The 16,231-nt window shown below is 43.9% G+C and overlaps 1 pseudogene; it reads right to left on the bottom strand.

Annotated features, from left to right (window-relative positions):
• Nucleotides 1-423: 423 nt before the first annotated feature.
• LOC134937119 (5S ribosomal RNA) lies at nt 424-542 on the bottom strand (annotated as a pseudogene).
• Nucleotides 543-16,231: the final 15,689 nt, after the last annotated feature.

Below are 16,231 nucleotides of genomic sequence, written 5' to 3'. Positions count from 1 at the left end.
TGACTATCTTTTATACTAGATAGTCAAAATTGACTTGCCTGCACAGTCTATCTAGGCTTGTGATGCCGACCGCGCGGGACCACGCATCGGCATCGAATCGAGATCGCAAGGTGACTTTCACCTTGCGATCTGCCCTAACTTTTCTTACGATTTTGACTATATAGTCAAAATCGTAAGAAAATATCTCGCCATGTGTACACACCATTTGAAGGAAGTTGTAGAGGGAGGATCTGCTGTTAGTGTTAAGGGGTGTACTCACGGAGCGATATTCTAAGCAATCTGACTAGATTGCTTAGAATTTGAGCAGTATCGCTCTGTGTGTACCCCCTACAGCGATAGCGATGCTCAGCCCCGCGCATCGCTATCGCTGATGCTAGATTGGCCTGCATGCAGGCCAATCGGCACAAATTCAAACGAATATCAAATCTACAACTCTCAGTATTCCCTGGAGGTCTCCCATTCAAGTACTAACCGAGCCCAACACTGTTTAGTTTCCAAGGTCAGATGGTATTGGGTGTTGACAGTGTGGTATGATAGTAGTAATGATCAAAATCTGACTTAGGGATTACTAATGAGAGTCCTCCTTGCTCTGAAGAAGTGCTGAAACTGGAGTGGTGTCAATAGATATACTCTGGATAACAATAGGCAAGGAATAGTTGGAAAAAAGTATTAGAGCGGAATCTGCTGTCTCTGTTAGACACGGGGTCCCGCACTGCATATTATGCCCCTGAATCAGAGATGAGAGTCTGTAATGATTAGAGGAATATAGGTTAAAACAGATATATGCAATATTAATTTTTGCCTATTTGTGATTTAAAGCTGGGTATTATCTCAAGGTTTGAGGAGGATATAAACCTCCAGAATTAGCACTTTCTGGAGAGATAGTTCATATGAAAACCAGAATAAGGTACAATTAAAAAGATCACATCCACTTTGAATATACCGAATGATGACAAGACATTCACTTGTAACATCCACACGTGCTAATGTTACTATGTAATCAGGCTGCAGCTTTGTATATTGTCATTGTTACCAGAAAGATTGGATACTAACAGAATCAACACGTTCTAAAGAAAGGTTACAAGAACCCAATAAAAAATCAATATTAGATCCACATTGAATATACAGAATGATGACAGGCCGTCCACCCGTGCTGATGTTGTTTAATAATCAAACCACAACTTTATACTGTATATTGGGGGTCATTCCGAGTTGTTTGCTCGGTAAATTTCATCGCATCGCAGCGATTTTCCGCTTAGTGCGCATGCGCATTGTTCGCACTGTGACTGCGCCAAGTAAATTTGCTATGAAGTTAGGTATTTTACTCACGGCTTTTTCTTCGTTCAGGCTATCGTAATGTGATTGACAGGAAGTGGGTGTTTCTGGGCGGAAACTGGCCATTTTATGGGCGTGTGGGAAAAAACGCTACCGTTTCTGGGAAAAACGCGGGAGTGGCTGAAGAAACGGAGGAGTGGCTGGGCGAACGCTGGGTGTGTTTGTGACGTCAAACCAGGAACGACAAGCTCTGAACTGATCGCAGATGCCGAGTAAGTCTGGAGCTACTCAGAAACTGCACAGAGATGTCTTTTCGCAATATTGCGAATCTTTCGTTCGCAATTTTACTATGCTAAGATTCACTCCCAGTAGGCGTAGGCTTAGCGTGTGCAAAGCTGCTAAAAACGGCTTGCGAGCTGATAAAGCTAAATATTTATCTTATATAAAACCCTTTATGAGGTCTAAGAACACTGTACGCTATTTACGTATGGAGTACCGTAAGGGTACGCTCGTTGCGTAATGATCGCTTAGCCGTGGTCGAGACGCTCAAGCGTCACGTTCGCTCACGGCCGAGAGATCACAGGCAGGCACGCTATTGGCTGCCGATTAACGTAATGATTCGCTATAGCGTAGCGGACGCTCGGGACCACGAGGAGATCACCAGCGGCGCTGACGCTCACAATGTTAAACCTTTAAATCTAAATCATAAACAATGTAATATGCTGTAAAACCTTAGTGTAGAGATAGGGTGTAGATGCAACACAGTGTAACCTTATTAACTTAATACTATAAGAAATACACAGATACCGTGCTTAGGGTCCAACGCCTAATATATATATTATGGATGTTATACTTGCAAAAGAATTAATACAATACAAGTCATACACTACAATATAACATAGACTACCTAACCAGATAACTACACAGGAAATACAATACAATACTATTACGTTTAGGAGAGTACGAGAGAAAGAAGAGAAGAGAGAGAGAGAGAGAAATGGCCCATAACATCAAGAAAGACAATATGATTGCGGAGAAAACTTACGCACAAAGGAAACGATCGCATGCGCCTCTGGACATCCAGCTCCCGATTTTCAGCAATGATAACCGTTGAAGAGTGAGAGCTGGATGTGATCGGCTTGTCTATTTATGCCCCACACACAATACAATTCAATGGTCCCTACAATCTCATTGTTCATTGGACACAGGAATTCCTCCTCGCATTATAACAAAAGGTCATAGGTTGATTCATACAGGTGGGCTGTGACTATTTCCAACAGCTCAGGTGGGAGGGAAACTGGGTTTCCCGCCGCATGGATAAGTAAGTGCAAATACAGTAAATGTTCATAAACTTCTTATGTCCATAACTATTCGCACGAGCGATTAATCTGCTTCAAACCAACACCGGAATATTGCTAATTAAATACTCTTCCGATGGGTACTAAACACCACTGTATTACTCCTGTCTGACCCTTCGTATCAAACAAAGGGGGATTTCTCTGTTCATGAACATTCTATATTAACCAAACTTTCAGAATCTATCAAAGGGACCATGATCTACAAAATACATTATATAGTGGAAATATGTAACGAAAGAGTCGCACGCTACGAACACATGAACTCTACCGTAAATGCACATACCGCGCACCCGCGGGTGCCCGCAACAGCGAGTATGCGCACGCACGAGAGAGCGCACGCATGCGCAGCGCAGACCTGTGTGAGGTGCAAATATGGCAGTGTGCATAGAGATATTTTTCTGACTTTGACAGTCCACCCTTTGGCAGTCAACAATAACTGCCACTTCCTAAAACATTTCAAAAAGAGAAAAATATATGTCAGGGGTTAATACATTTACATGGTTGGGTAGGGGAGGAGAGGAGAAGGTAGGAAAAGGGTATGACCTAGTGTGATAGCAGAAGCATGTGTGTATGAATCCGTGCTTGGGGGTCATGTATCATCGTGCCGTACGTGTTTTAAATCAAGCTTCGAGGCATTGCGAAGTATACATTTGAATTCCTTCTTATCCCGTGGTACGGGTCTGTGGATGGGCTGTCAAACTTTACCGAGCTCTTTTCGGATTTTGAACAAAATGGGGAGCACATTTTAGTTGATGATACATGAATGGGGGAATATGTGATTGCTGGTATCTGTGCCTGTATTCCCTATACTATGTGTGTAATTACCTGAAGGTTGTAGAGATGAAGAAAAGACATAATTACGGTAAATGCAGTGGTATTCTATGTCAGGTAAATGAACATTTGTCGGTTGAAGTCTTGTTCGGTGTCTGTTGAATGCAGTCTTCTTTGTGCTTTTGCCCATAAGGTGCGAGCAAAAGCTTTGTCAATGTCCATAGATTTACAAAAGTGTTGGGCTAGCGTAATTTTAAAATTTCTAGGGAAACTGGGGATCTATGGCAAAGTTCATCAAAAATCTGCGTATCAGGTTGTCAAAACTTCTTCTTTAATCCATCTGTTGTCTGTATATCGGCTCATCAAATTCCTCGTCCAAGTGGGTCTTTTTACCTTGGAGAAAACGGAAAAACAGGTGAAAGAAACGGACCGTAGAAATCGCATTTTCATCACATCATTGTTTCTACATTTGGGTCATAAATCAAATCCATTGGAATTACAATTTCCTCACTCCTTAAACTCATCACCCTGGTACTTCGTTTGCACTTCGTTAAAGCCTGACCGCATCTAAATATCAAGCCAATCGTTATGATAACACCTAAGATACATAGGAGAAACTTCCCTACATCCATTATGACTCCTTGGGCCCATTCTCCTAAACAGTAGAACCAATTTCGCGGGTTCAACCATGACACCCAACCAGTCAGCTCATTACTCACAGCAGCAAGGGTGAGATTGTGTCTCCTGCGAAATTCCCACTTCAGTTGGAGAATATCGTCCATCTTTTGGTCTATGACCTCGACCGGGTCCTCGGTACTATTTGTAATATATGTGCAACATTTCACGCCGTACTGCGTTGCCATTGTGACACAATATCCACCTGTTACTGCCGTGAAATAATTGAGAATCATTCTATGCTGAACCAGTTCTGTTTTATAAGCTTGAAGTTCTCTTCCAGTATACCTAAACGTGTCATCATACATTTCTGTGATATTGTCTAACAAATTTGCGAGCGCAGATATGTATTTATAATTCAACACTCCTCTGGCGGTGCGAGTGAAATCTAACGCGATTAGAACCTGAATCCCGGTGGATTCATGGATCATGTCAGAGGCCGGATGCTCTGTTCTTTCTATCAGGTGCCGTTTAACTACGTGCTCGTAATGGGTGTGAGTATAAGGAGCTTGGGCAACACGGTGTATATCCTTCATTTTGGCATGTGATACAGTCATTACTTCAGGCAGTACTTTTCCAATATAACACAATCCTTCAGAGTTTGGGGCAAGCCACTTATACGCCTTCCTCCCGCATATGAAATATGCATCATCGGGGAGAACATATGGGACGGAGTAGGACATAACCATATTACACATCTTCCATGTGAAATCTCCTAACCCTAATTCTCCCATCTGTCTAGTACACGTATCAGCTTGTACGATATGTGCACAGTATCCTGGTGATACCTCTCCAACTCTCGTAATCCTATTTCCTAGGGTATACCTATATCGGAAAGATTTTCCTCTACTGGCTATGTGGCGTATAAGCTCTGTATCTGTCGGCATTCTATCTGCTCTATATGAAAAGGTCATGGTTTGGTTACTCCATGACACTTCCCAATTTCCCGGCTTTCGGGAATTGGAAATGTTAAAACATATGAGGGATCTATCCACATGATATTGGTGGAGCTTCAAACTAGGAGGACTGGAGATATTAAACCTCCTGTCCACCGGCCTCCCACCACTTAGCTCAAGTACCTCCCCTATCGTTAAAGGAAATGGTACTAGTCCTGATTTGCTATGACCTTGAGGTACTTGAGAGCATACCCAACAATCTGTTTGATTTAACACACTACCCACTAAGGAGTGATAGTCACTCAAGGGATGCCGGTCCATGTGGATATTAAAACTGGATTGGCATTTCTTAATGCACCCATCCTCAACTACGTTGTCACAGAGCCTACAGATACAGTTTTCTTCAGCTAACAATCCTTCACAATTCCTTCTATGGTCAATGCTATCGGATCGTTTTCTGATACTCGCCTTTGCTTGTTGATTATGTTGTTCTTGGGAAACTACGCCTCCATCTCTGTCATCAGAACCCATTCCAGAACCTCTCTCGACCTCCATGGTACTCTCGCCGGAACAGACTGCTCTGGTCAACATCATGGTCAACAGGAAAATCCGGATCACAGTCTCTTGGGGCAAGTCCATCTTATAGGAGGAAACGAAGAAGAATGAGAAGGGGGAAAAATAATTTGAGGGAGGGGGGATGGGAAGTGGAGAAAAACAATAAAAGGGAACAGGGAATCGACAACTGCTTTTGATCTTGTGATTCTCAATGCTCAGGTGCCGCCTCAGTCCTCCTGGAACAGACACTCCAGTGATACAACTTCCTCTACCGTCTGTTCCTTATCACGGGACCTCTCTGGATCAGCAACCTTCTTACAATGGGACAAATGAACCCAAGTCTCTCTCTCGGCAACTTTCAATGCTGTAGTGCTAGTCAATAAGACTTGGTATGGTCCTTCCCATCTGTCAATAAGGCAACCTGAGCGTAGAAAATTCCGTATCATTACATAATCCCCAGGTTCAATGTCATGACAATTACTATCTGGTAAATCAGGAATCACCAACTTCAAATTATCATTTTGATTCCTTAGCTGTTTACTCATGTTAATCAAGTACTTTACAGTCACTTCATTGTTACACTTCAAATCATCCTGAGGGTTAATCATAACATGTGGTTGTCGACCAAACAAGATTTCAAAGGGAGACAGATTAAGAGGGGACCTGGGAGTGGTTCTGATGCTGTACAGTACAATGGGTAGAGCTTCTGGCCATGTCAATCCTGTCTCTGCCATAACTTTGCTCAGTTTATTTTTAATAGTGCTGTTCACTCTTTCTACCTTCGCACTCGCCTGTGGACGGTATGGAGTGTGCAGCTTGCTATCAATTCCCATCAACTTACACATTCCTTGAAAGACATCACCTGTAAAATAGGTACCCCTATCACTTTCAATTATTCTAGGGATACCATATCTACATACAAATTCCTGCACAATTTTCTTAGCAGTAAACATAGCGGTATTTGTGGCCGCAGGAAATGCTTCGACCCAATTTGAGAAAACATCTATACAAACAAGTACATATTTCAAATTTCGACAAGGGGGTAATTGAATGAAGTCAATCTCTATTACCTGGAAAGGGCCGCCTGCAGGTGGGATATGAGATGGTTCTGTTGGTATTGCTTTTCCGATGTTCTTTCTCAAACAGGTAAGGCATGACATTGCTCTCTTACTTGCATGAGATGAAAATCCTGGGGCGCACCAATATGCTCTTACCAACTTGCACATTCCCTCCTTGCCCAGATGAGTCAGCCCGTGAGCTGCCTCAGCTAAACATGGGAGATATGTTCTGGGGGCCACCGGTTTACCTTGTCCATCCGTCCAGAGTCCTGAGGACTCCTGGCCATATCCCTTTGCCTTCCAGACTGCCTTTTCCTGTGTGGAACACAAATTTTGCATCTCACACAACTTCTGTGTGTTGATGGTATTAAATACCATCAGTTGTGTGGTGTCTGTCTGTCTGGGGGTACCAGCTGCTAACTTAGCTGCTTCATCTGCTCGGCTGTTACCAAGTGATACTGGGTCCTGGCTATATGTGTGTGCTTTACACTTGATAACAGCCACTCTGTCGGGTTCCTGTATCGCTGTTAGAAGCCTTTTGATGTGAGCTGCATGCGCTACCGGTGTACCAGCTGCCGTCATGAAATTTCTGAGGCGCCATAGGGCTCCGAAATCATGGACTACCCCGAATGCGTATCTAGAGTCGGTGTAGATATTGGCTGATTTGCCCTTAGCCAATTCACATGCTCTGGTTAGGGCGACCAGTTCAGCAACCTGGGCTGAGTGAGGTGGGCCTAGCGGTTCCGCTTCTATGGTGCCTTGGTCATCTACGACTGCGTATCCAGTACACAAGTCTCCCGAGTCTGACTGTCTGTGACAACTACCGTCCGTGTAGAAAGTTAGATCTACATCTTCCAGTGGATTGTCACTGATGTCAGGCCTTGCGGTAAAATTTTGGGTCAAATATTCCATACAATCATGTGTGTCTTCCTTTGTGTTAAATTCTCCTTCCCCACCACTCTCATCCTCCACCCATTGTGCCTGTCCAGGCACACCTGGGAGATATGTTGCAGGATTTAATGCACTGCATCTCCTTATGGTGATGTTTACGGGGGCCATTAGTGCCAATTCCCATCTTGTAAACCGCGCTGATGAGACGTGCCTGGTTTGGGCAGAATTTAGCAAGGCTGACACTGCATGTGGTGTATGAATTGTGAGGTTGTGACCTAGCACTACATCTTCGCTTTTCGTTACTAGCAATGCTATCGCAGCAACGCTTCGCAAGCATGTGGGGAGGGATCGCGCTACCGTGTCTAGCTGAGCGCTGTAGTATGCTACCGGCCTGCTGGCATCACCGTGCTTTTGGGTTAAGACGCCTGCCGCGCAACCAGCACTTTCTGTTCCGTACAGCTCAAAGGGTTTCCCATCGTCTGGCATACCTAATGCTGGTGCCTGCGTTAGGCACTGTTTAAGTCTCTCAAATGCCATCTCTGACTCATCTGTATGCGAAATCCGATCAGGTTTGTTTGAGGAGACCATCTCCTGCAAAGGTAACGCCAGAATGGAAAATCCTGGGATCCAGTTACGGCAATACCCACACATTCCTAAAAATGTTCTGATCTGTTGCTGGGTTTGTGGCAGAGTCATGTCTCTAATTACTTGAATTCTATCAGCGGTCAGGTGTCTCAGTCCTTGTGTTAGACAGTGTCCCAAATATTTTACCTTAGTTTGGCATAATTGCAACTTGTCTTTGGAAACCTTGTGTCCTGTGTCTGAAAGATGAAACAGGAGCTGTTTCGTATCCTTCAGGGATGCTTCCAATGAATCAGAACACAGTAGTAGATCATCCACGTACTGTATTAATACTGATCCACTCTCTGGTTGGAAAGACTGTAAACAATCATGCAAAGCCTGGGAAAAGATACTTGGACTGTCTATGAAACCTTGTGGTAATCGAGTCCATGTGTATTGGACTCCTCTGTATGTGAATGCAAACAAATATTGACTGTCAGGGTGCAGAGGTACCGAAAAAGCGGAGCAGAGGTCAATAACAGTGAAAAATTTCGCAGTGGGAGGGATTTGCATTAGGATGACAGCTGGATTTGGCACTACGGGGAACTGACTCTCAACTATTTTGTTAATCCCCCTTAGATCCTGCACTAGCCGGTAACCCCTCCCCCCACTCTTTTTAACAGGGAAGATGGGACTATTGGCAGTGCTGGACGTTCTTACCAGAATGCCCTGTTGTAGCAAGCGCTCTATTACGGGATAAACTCCTAACTCCACCTCTGGCTTCAGAGGATACTGTGGGATTTTTGGAGCTATCCTACCATCTTTTACTTGTACAACTACCGGAGCTACGTTTGCCATTAATCCAGTGTCCTGTCCATCTTTAGTCCAAAGTGACTCTGGTATCTGGGATGTCATTTCCTCTACTTGGGATGGAGTCCTATTTGTCATAATGGTATGTGACATTAATTTTGACGGGGAGTCTAACATGTCTCGCACTTCCTGAGCGTGATTCTCAGGTATGTCCAAGAATACACCTTCAGGAGTACAATAAATGACGCACCCCATTTTACACAATAAGTCTCTTCCCAGGAGATTAGTCGGTGCCGATGCAGCTAGCAAAAAGGAATGCTTGGTATGTAACGGCCCTACTGTAATCTCGGCTGGTTTGCTAACAGGGTAGTGCTGGACTACTCCCGTTACCCCTATGGCTGGAATTGTCTTACCAGTGGTTCTCATGCCCACTGTCGAATTTATCACTGATTTGGCCGCCCCTGTATCTACAAGAAAGTTTAATGATTTACCAGCTACATTGATTGCAATTTCTGGTTCACTTCCAAGATTTGCAATCAATTTTACTGGCTGCAGATTACAGGTATGGCCACACCCCTATTGGGTATGGTGACCTCCCTGAATCCCGCTGGCAGCAACTACTTGTGAAGGGGTGCAATGGGAACTACCAGTGGCTTGCCAGTCTCTGTTCGGGGGGTATCTTTTTGTTTCCCCTGTATGTTGCTCATAACTCCGTCTCTGCGGACCTTGCTCCCAATGTCGTGTGTCGTGTCGTTGTCTAGGGGGTTGATATGAGTTTTGTGAATTTTTCACTCTACAGTCTCGTGCCATGTGTCCCTGTCTATGACATGAAAAACAAGTTACCACATTTGACTTACCCACAGGGTTTGGTGATTTATACAAAGGCTGCCTTGTGGTCAGGGCCTGTATACTTACGGCCATTAACTTATCACCTTGTGACTCCCTGTGTCGGGTGATATTCCGGTCGTGATCAATAGCAGCCTCTCTCAAAGTAGCCACCGACAGACCTCGCCAACATGGTTGCGTGGTCTGTACTCTTGTCTTTAATGTCTCTTTTAACCCATCCATTAGTACAGATACTGCTACTTCTCGATGGTTTATGTTTGTTTTAATGTCCTCTATACCTGTGTACTTTGCCATTTCTAGTAATGCCCTGTGAAAATATTCTGCAGCAGTTTCTGACTCTTTCTGTCTAATGGAGAAAATCTTGTTCCACTTAACTACTGCTGGGAAATACTCCTTTAACTGTAAACTTATTCTTTTTACGTTATCTTTGTTGTACACATCTGTAAGAGGTACATCCTGATCTAATCCACAGTCAGCCAAAAATTGAGCTGCGTCGACATTTGAGGGTAAACATGCCCTCAGCAATACCTGCCAGTCTTTGTTATTGGGCTCTAAAGTGTTCCCTAGGTCTCTGATGTATTTCTGGCTGGCAACTAAGTCTTTCCTAGGGTCAGGGAACTCAGACACTATGGTTCTTAATTCCATTCGGGAAAATGGGCTGTACATGGCAATGTTCCTAACAGGTGTGATTCCTGTCGTGTCAGTTTTCCCATTTGGCACTGCTATTACCCTAACAGGATTAAGTTTACTAACATCACTCTGTATAGGTTCTACAGCCTGTGGTGAAATGGTTTCAGCATAGTGTATGGTGCCGTACTTACCTGTAGATACGACCTCACCTATCCCTCCGCTAGGGGCTTTTGTTACTAATCTCGTGGGTGGAGCCGTGCCTACTGTTGTCTCTGCTATGGTGGCTGCTAGAGAGAGCGCCGATATTGTTGCCGATTCGTCTTCTTGATCACACTCCTGGGGAAAGTTCAAAACAGGGTACAACTTGCACGGGTTAATACTTGCATTAGTTAACTTATTAACATTTACACAGTTGCTAAGTGTTTGTTTGTTACACCCTAGTGCGTCATTCTCCGCAACCAATTTCTCTCCCGATATGTATGGTGGCGGCGGGGCTGTCGCTATCAATTTCTTGATAGGATCAGATCCCGCCGCTAGAGCCAATCCTCTCTGTATTTCACCCTCCTGTTGCCATAACTGCAAATAATCATAATGTTGGATTCGTCTCTTTGTTGATTTAATGAGACATATCCTCCTCCTTAAATTTTGCAACACTTCTGATCTAAAGCTACCTACTCTTGGGAATTTCTCCCCGTCATGCACTGTCATTCTCTCCCATTCATCACATAAAACCTCTGTATGTGAGCCATATTTTTCACACATTACGTACCTTGCCGACCCGACTGGTCGGTTTACTGAATCAACCCGAACCGAGGTTGATCGCCCCCTTCCTGAACAATTGGCCCCCATAACTTGCAGGCGTTGCTTTCACCACCTCTGACCTTATTTCAGGGTCTTCAGCGAACCCTTACAAAAACCAAAATGTTCACGATAGGCTGACGGTGGCGGTTTACCGAGTACCCCACTCACTCGCCCACGCCGACCAATACGACCCACACACTGCCTTAGTGCTGGCGTACTCGACCCAGGGCCCCTATGAACCTCTATTTACTGGAACATGCGAGGGATATCCGCAGAACACTTACTCTTTCCAGTAACTATTGGTTGTTGGACAATTCCTGAGTGACCAGCGAACTTCCCTTCAGAAAATAAAAAATTACACAAATCACATCAGAGTGTACAAATAGTTTTATGACCGGGTTTGTACACAAATGGTACTGGTCAGATTAACTAATGTACACAATTACGTGCGGTACAATCGTTCAGCACATAAGCAACTAATCTTATGTGCTGAGCGACCAGTGGAATCGAAAATTTCGGCTGCGAATTCCTTCAGCCAGAGCTTTATTGGCCTATATGGGTTTTGCACCAACCCCCTGGGTTGTGCCCTTTTCTCTTTTATGGCAGACTTCTTAGTCTGCTGTACCTGGACCTCCCGATCTGTAGTATGACCTCCTGGTCTACTATTCTCTACTGCTCAAATTTTATGTTTAACCAGAGATGCCTCCCTAGCCACCATGCACGTCACTTACATGTATGTACCTCTGCGAGAACTCGACTTCTTGTGGTTCAACCTGTAAAATTGTATAAACTTATATATACAAAACACTCACTCACCACACGTACACTTTTGCTTCTATTTCTATTTCTGCGCAGAAATTTTCTTTAGACCAGATGTGTTGTGAATTTGGAGAAGGATCTGTTAATCTAAATTTCGGACACTAAAATAGATTTTGCGCTATTTATCGCCTGATGCGCTACTTATCGCCTGTTGTGCTACTTATCGCCTGTTGCGCTACTTAAAAATCAACTGTCGTGTGACTTGAGTTACGTGGGCGTACCCAGACGCTCCGTTGCGTAATTTACGCTGCGTGCGTCGGCCTTGGCGTACGCGAGTCTCAGCCCTTTGTTAGAGACACGTGTACACAAAACCAATGTCCACCGCAACACAACTAACACTTTTATCAATGTAGATGATCCTCGATCGTCTACCGCGCAACACACCAATCTCTCCTTTTACCTTGGGTAGAGTTGCATGTGGGTTTTACACTTTAACTATGAAATAGCGACAAATCTCTCTTAGCACGTTTTATCAATTATAAAATGGCAGACAGGAGAGTGATATATGAAAATACACGAATGAAAAAGAAATGCAGATATGTGCGTGTGTACGCAAGACAGAAATAAACAGTTTTTAAAAGACACTAGCGTGTTGTTCTTACCTCCGGTTCCGGATTCCTTCAGCACCCTTTACTAAGTGAAGCAGACGCTTATCCAAACAGCACTACGAGGAATATGACCTCCCGCCCTTTGCTGCTGGATAATGTCTGCTGAAATTACCTAGCAGAGATATGTGAAGGACAGGACGAGCCGCCAATTGATAAAGCTAAATATTTATCTTATATAAAACCCTTTATGAGGTCTAAGAACACTGTACGCTATTTACGTATGGAGTACCGTAAGGGTACGCTCGTTGCGTAATGATCGCTTAGCAGTGGTCGAGACGCTCAAGCGTCACGTTCGCTCACGGCCGAGAGATCACAGGCAGGCACGCTATTGGCTGCCGATTAACGTAATGATTCGCTATAGCGTAGCGGACGCTCGGGACCACGAGGAGATCACCAGCAGCGCTGACGCTCACAGTGTTAAACCTTTAAATCTAAATCATAAACAATGTAATATGCTGTAAAACCTTAGTGTAGAGATAGGGTGTAGATGCAACACAGTGTAACCTTATTAACTTAATACTATAAGAAATACACAGATACCGTGCTTAGGGTCCAACGCCTAATATATATATTATGGATGCTATACTTGCAAAAGAATTAATACAATACAAGTCATACACTACAATATAACATAGACTACCTAACCAGATAACTACACAGGAAATACAATACAATACTATTACGTTTAGGAGAGTACGAGAGAAAGAAGAGAAGAGAGAGAGAGAGAGAGAAATGGCCCATAACATCAAGAAAGACAATATGATTGCGGAGAAAACTTACGCACAAAGGAAACGATCGCATGCGCCTCTGGACATCCAGCTCCCGATTTTCAGCAATGATAACCGTTGAAGAGTGAGAGCTGGATGTGATCGGCTTGTCTATTTATGCCCCACACACAATACAATTCAATGGTCCCTACAATCTCATTGTTCATTGGACACAGGAATTCCTCCTCGCATTATAACAAAAGGTCATAGGTTGATTCATACAGGTGGGCTGTGACTATTTCCAACAGCTCAGGTGGGAGGGAAACTGGGTTTCCCGCCGCATGGATAAGTAAGTGCAAATACAGTAAATGTTCATAAACTTCTTATGTCCATAACTATTCGCACGAGCGATTAATCTGCTTCAAACCAACACCGGAATATTGCTAATTAAATACTCTTACGATGGGTACTAAACACCACTGTATTACTCCTGTCTGACCCTTCGTATCAAACAAAGGGGGATTTCTCTGTTCATGAACATTCTATATTAACCAAACTTTCAGAATCTATCAAAGGGACCATGATCTACAAAATACATTATATAGTGGAAATATGTAACGAAAGAGTCGCACGCTACGAACACATGAACTCTACCGTAAATGCACATACCGCGCACCCGCGGGTGCCCGCAACAGCGAGTATGCGCACGCACGGGAGAGCGCACGCATGCGCAGCGCAGACCTGTGTGAGGTGCAAATATGGCAGTGTGCATAGAGATATTTTTCTGACTTTGACAGAGCGAACAACTCGGAATGACCCCCATTAACATTTTCACCAGAGAAAATGAATACTAGCACAATCAACATAACCCCATAATATTGCTACAATGATATGGATAGATCACACTCTCATTTATCTCCATTACTGTAACAAAATAGATGCTGGCCGATGTATATTACCATGCCCGTGGAGGCAACAATTTGTATCCTATTGAAAGTTCAGTTTATGTAGCAAATATTGGTAATAAGCATTTACGGCTAAAGCATTACACAGAAAAAGGGAGGCCGTATGTACTGAAAACACTCTGTATATTACATGCAGAGACAACAATTTGTATCCCACTGAGAGCTCTGTTGAGGTAGCATCTATTATGGTAAACATATATTGTTAGCACATTGTAAAAAAACAAAGGCCGGCTGTGCTGAAGACACAGTAAGTGCCCATACACCACACAGCTGGTTTTGACCTGTCAGATGCTGCAGGGACTAAGAGCTGATCAAAGGGTGGCTGCTGTAGTTGTTGCACCGCGGATCCTAGGCGGCAGTTTGGACGTGACGATGCTGTGGATCTTGAAGACGCATTTCGCCTGGTATACAGGCTTGCTCACTTCCGGATTAGCAAGCCCATTATGTTAATATATAAAATTGTGGTTTGATTATTAAACAACATCAGCATGGCCTGTCATCATTCTGTATATTCAAAGTGGATCTAATATTGATTTTTTATTTTGTTGTCTCCGCATGTAATATACATAGTGTTTTCAGCACAGACGGCTGCCCTTTTTCTGTGCATACACATGTCTCTGGAAACATGGTGCCCATGACTAATCTCTATTGAGCATACACCAATCACAGGGAAAAAGACCACCACAATATTTTCCTATTGATTTCAGCTGAAGTAGCATTACCGACGTGGGACTCCGGAGAGGTAAGCAACTGCACTGGGTGCACCCATTATAGATATGTCTATGGCAGGCCCAATGATCATGGTAAGTCACTTACCAGATTCTCTCTCTAGTGCAATGATTGAGCACTCAGATCCATAGACATACACACACAGCAGACTTGGTAGGAAAATCTGCTGAAACTGGGCATGTGCAGCAGCTTCATTCTGCCCTTTATAGTTTATACTGCATGTAGTGGTCATGGCAAAGCTGTGGGGTAGGGGTTCTCCAGGCAATTAGAAAGCATTAATGAGACTGAGGCACGGTCCAAAATTATAATGTTGTGCAAATTTGTGTTGAGGAGATTGTTTACCAATGTATTGAAATCGCCCCAATTATCAGTGGGAAATTATCTTACTGCCTCAAAGTCTGGAGCAATGTATAAAACAATGAGTGTCACGATCCAGGTAATTCCTTATCAGTGTTTACCTTCCAAATGCCTCTTGAGACTGTCCCAGCGTTCCAAGCCTGGATTCCATCTGCACTGTCTGCGTGCAGCACGCTGCATCTCATTGTCTCAAGTCTTTTCACTGTGATTCTGCTACTGCGGCCTCCCCGCCATTGTTACACATTCCTATAGTAGTTAATTCCCCTTCTGTGTCTGTTCATGGGCGCAGCCATGTTGGACTTCAGTCACATGACATTGTTCCTCCTATCCGCAGTACTGACAGTGCTGGAGCCTAATTGCCCACCAATCCATGCTAATCTGTGGGTATAAATATCCTGTATCCACACCCAGAAGATTGTCAGTGCTTCAATTGTCTTCAGTGATTCCAGTGTGCAGTTCTCCCATGGACTTTCTCTGCAGTACAGCCTAACTCCCTGGTGATTACACTCTGCAGTGTAACCTGACTCTCCAGTGATTAACCCTCTACAGTCTACCCTGATTCACCTGTGTCTGAACTCTGGCTTTCCAGCAGCCATTCTCCAGCTTCTTCTACAGCTCTCCAGCGATCCCCAGCATCACTTCATGCTTCATCTGTGCTTCTAAGTACAGTAGTGCATTTCTATCTGCGAACCCCAGCTTCACTCAAAGCTTACCAACGATCCCCAGCATCACTTTATGCTTCACCTGTGCTTCTAAGTACAATAATGCATACCACTTATACTTCAGATTACTGGTCACAACCAGTAATATTTCAGAGACTCACTTGTTACTGTTTTGTTTGGTTGCACATTATCTGACTTTTCGTTTAATAAAGGCACTTAAAGATATTCCTGTTGTCGTGGTCACGACTTCGGGCATT

This window comes from Pseudophryne corroboree, chromosome 6 (assembly GCF_028390025.1).
Source record: "Pseudophryne corroboree isolate aPseCor3 chromosome 6, aPseCor3.hap2, whole genome shotgun sequence".
NCBI classification, from domain to species: domain Eukaryota; kingdom Metazoa; phylum Chordata; class Amphibia; order Anura; family Myobatrachidae; genus Pseudophryne; species Pseudophryne corroboree.
This window is presented reverse-complemented; position numbering and strand designations above follow the sequence as displayed.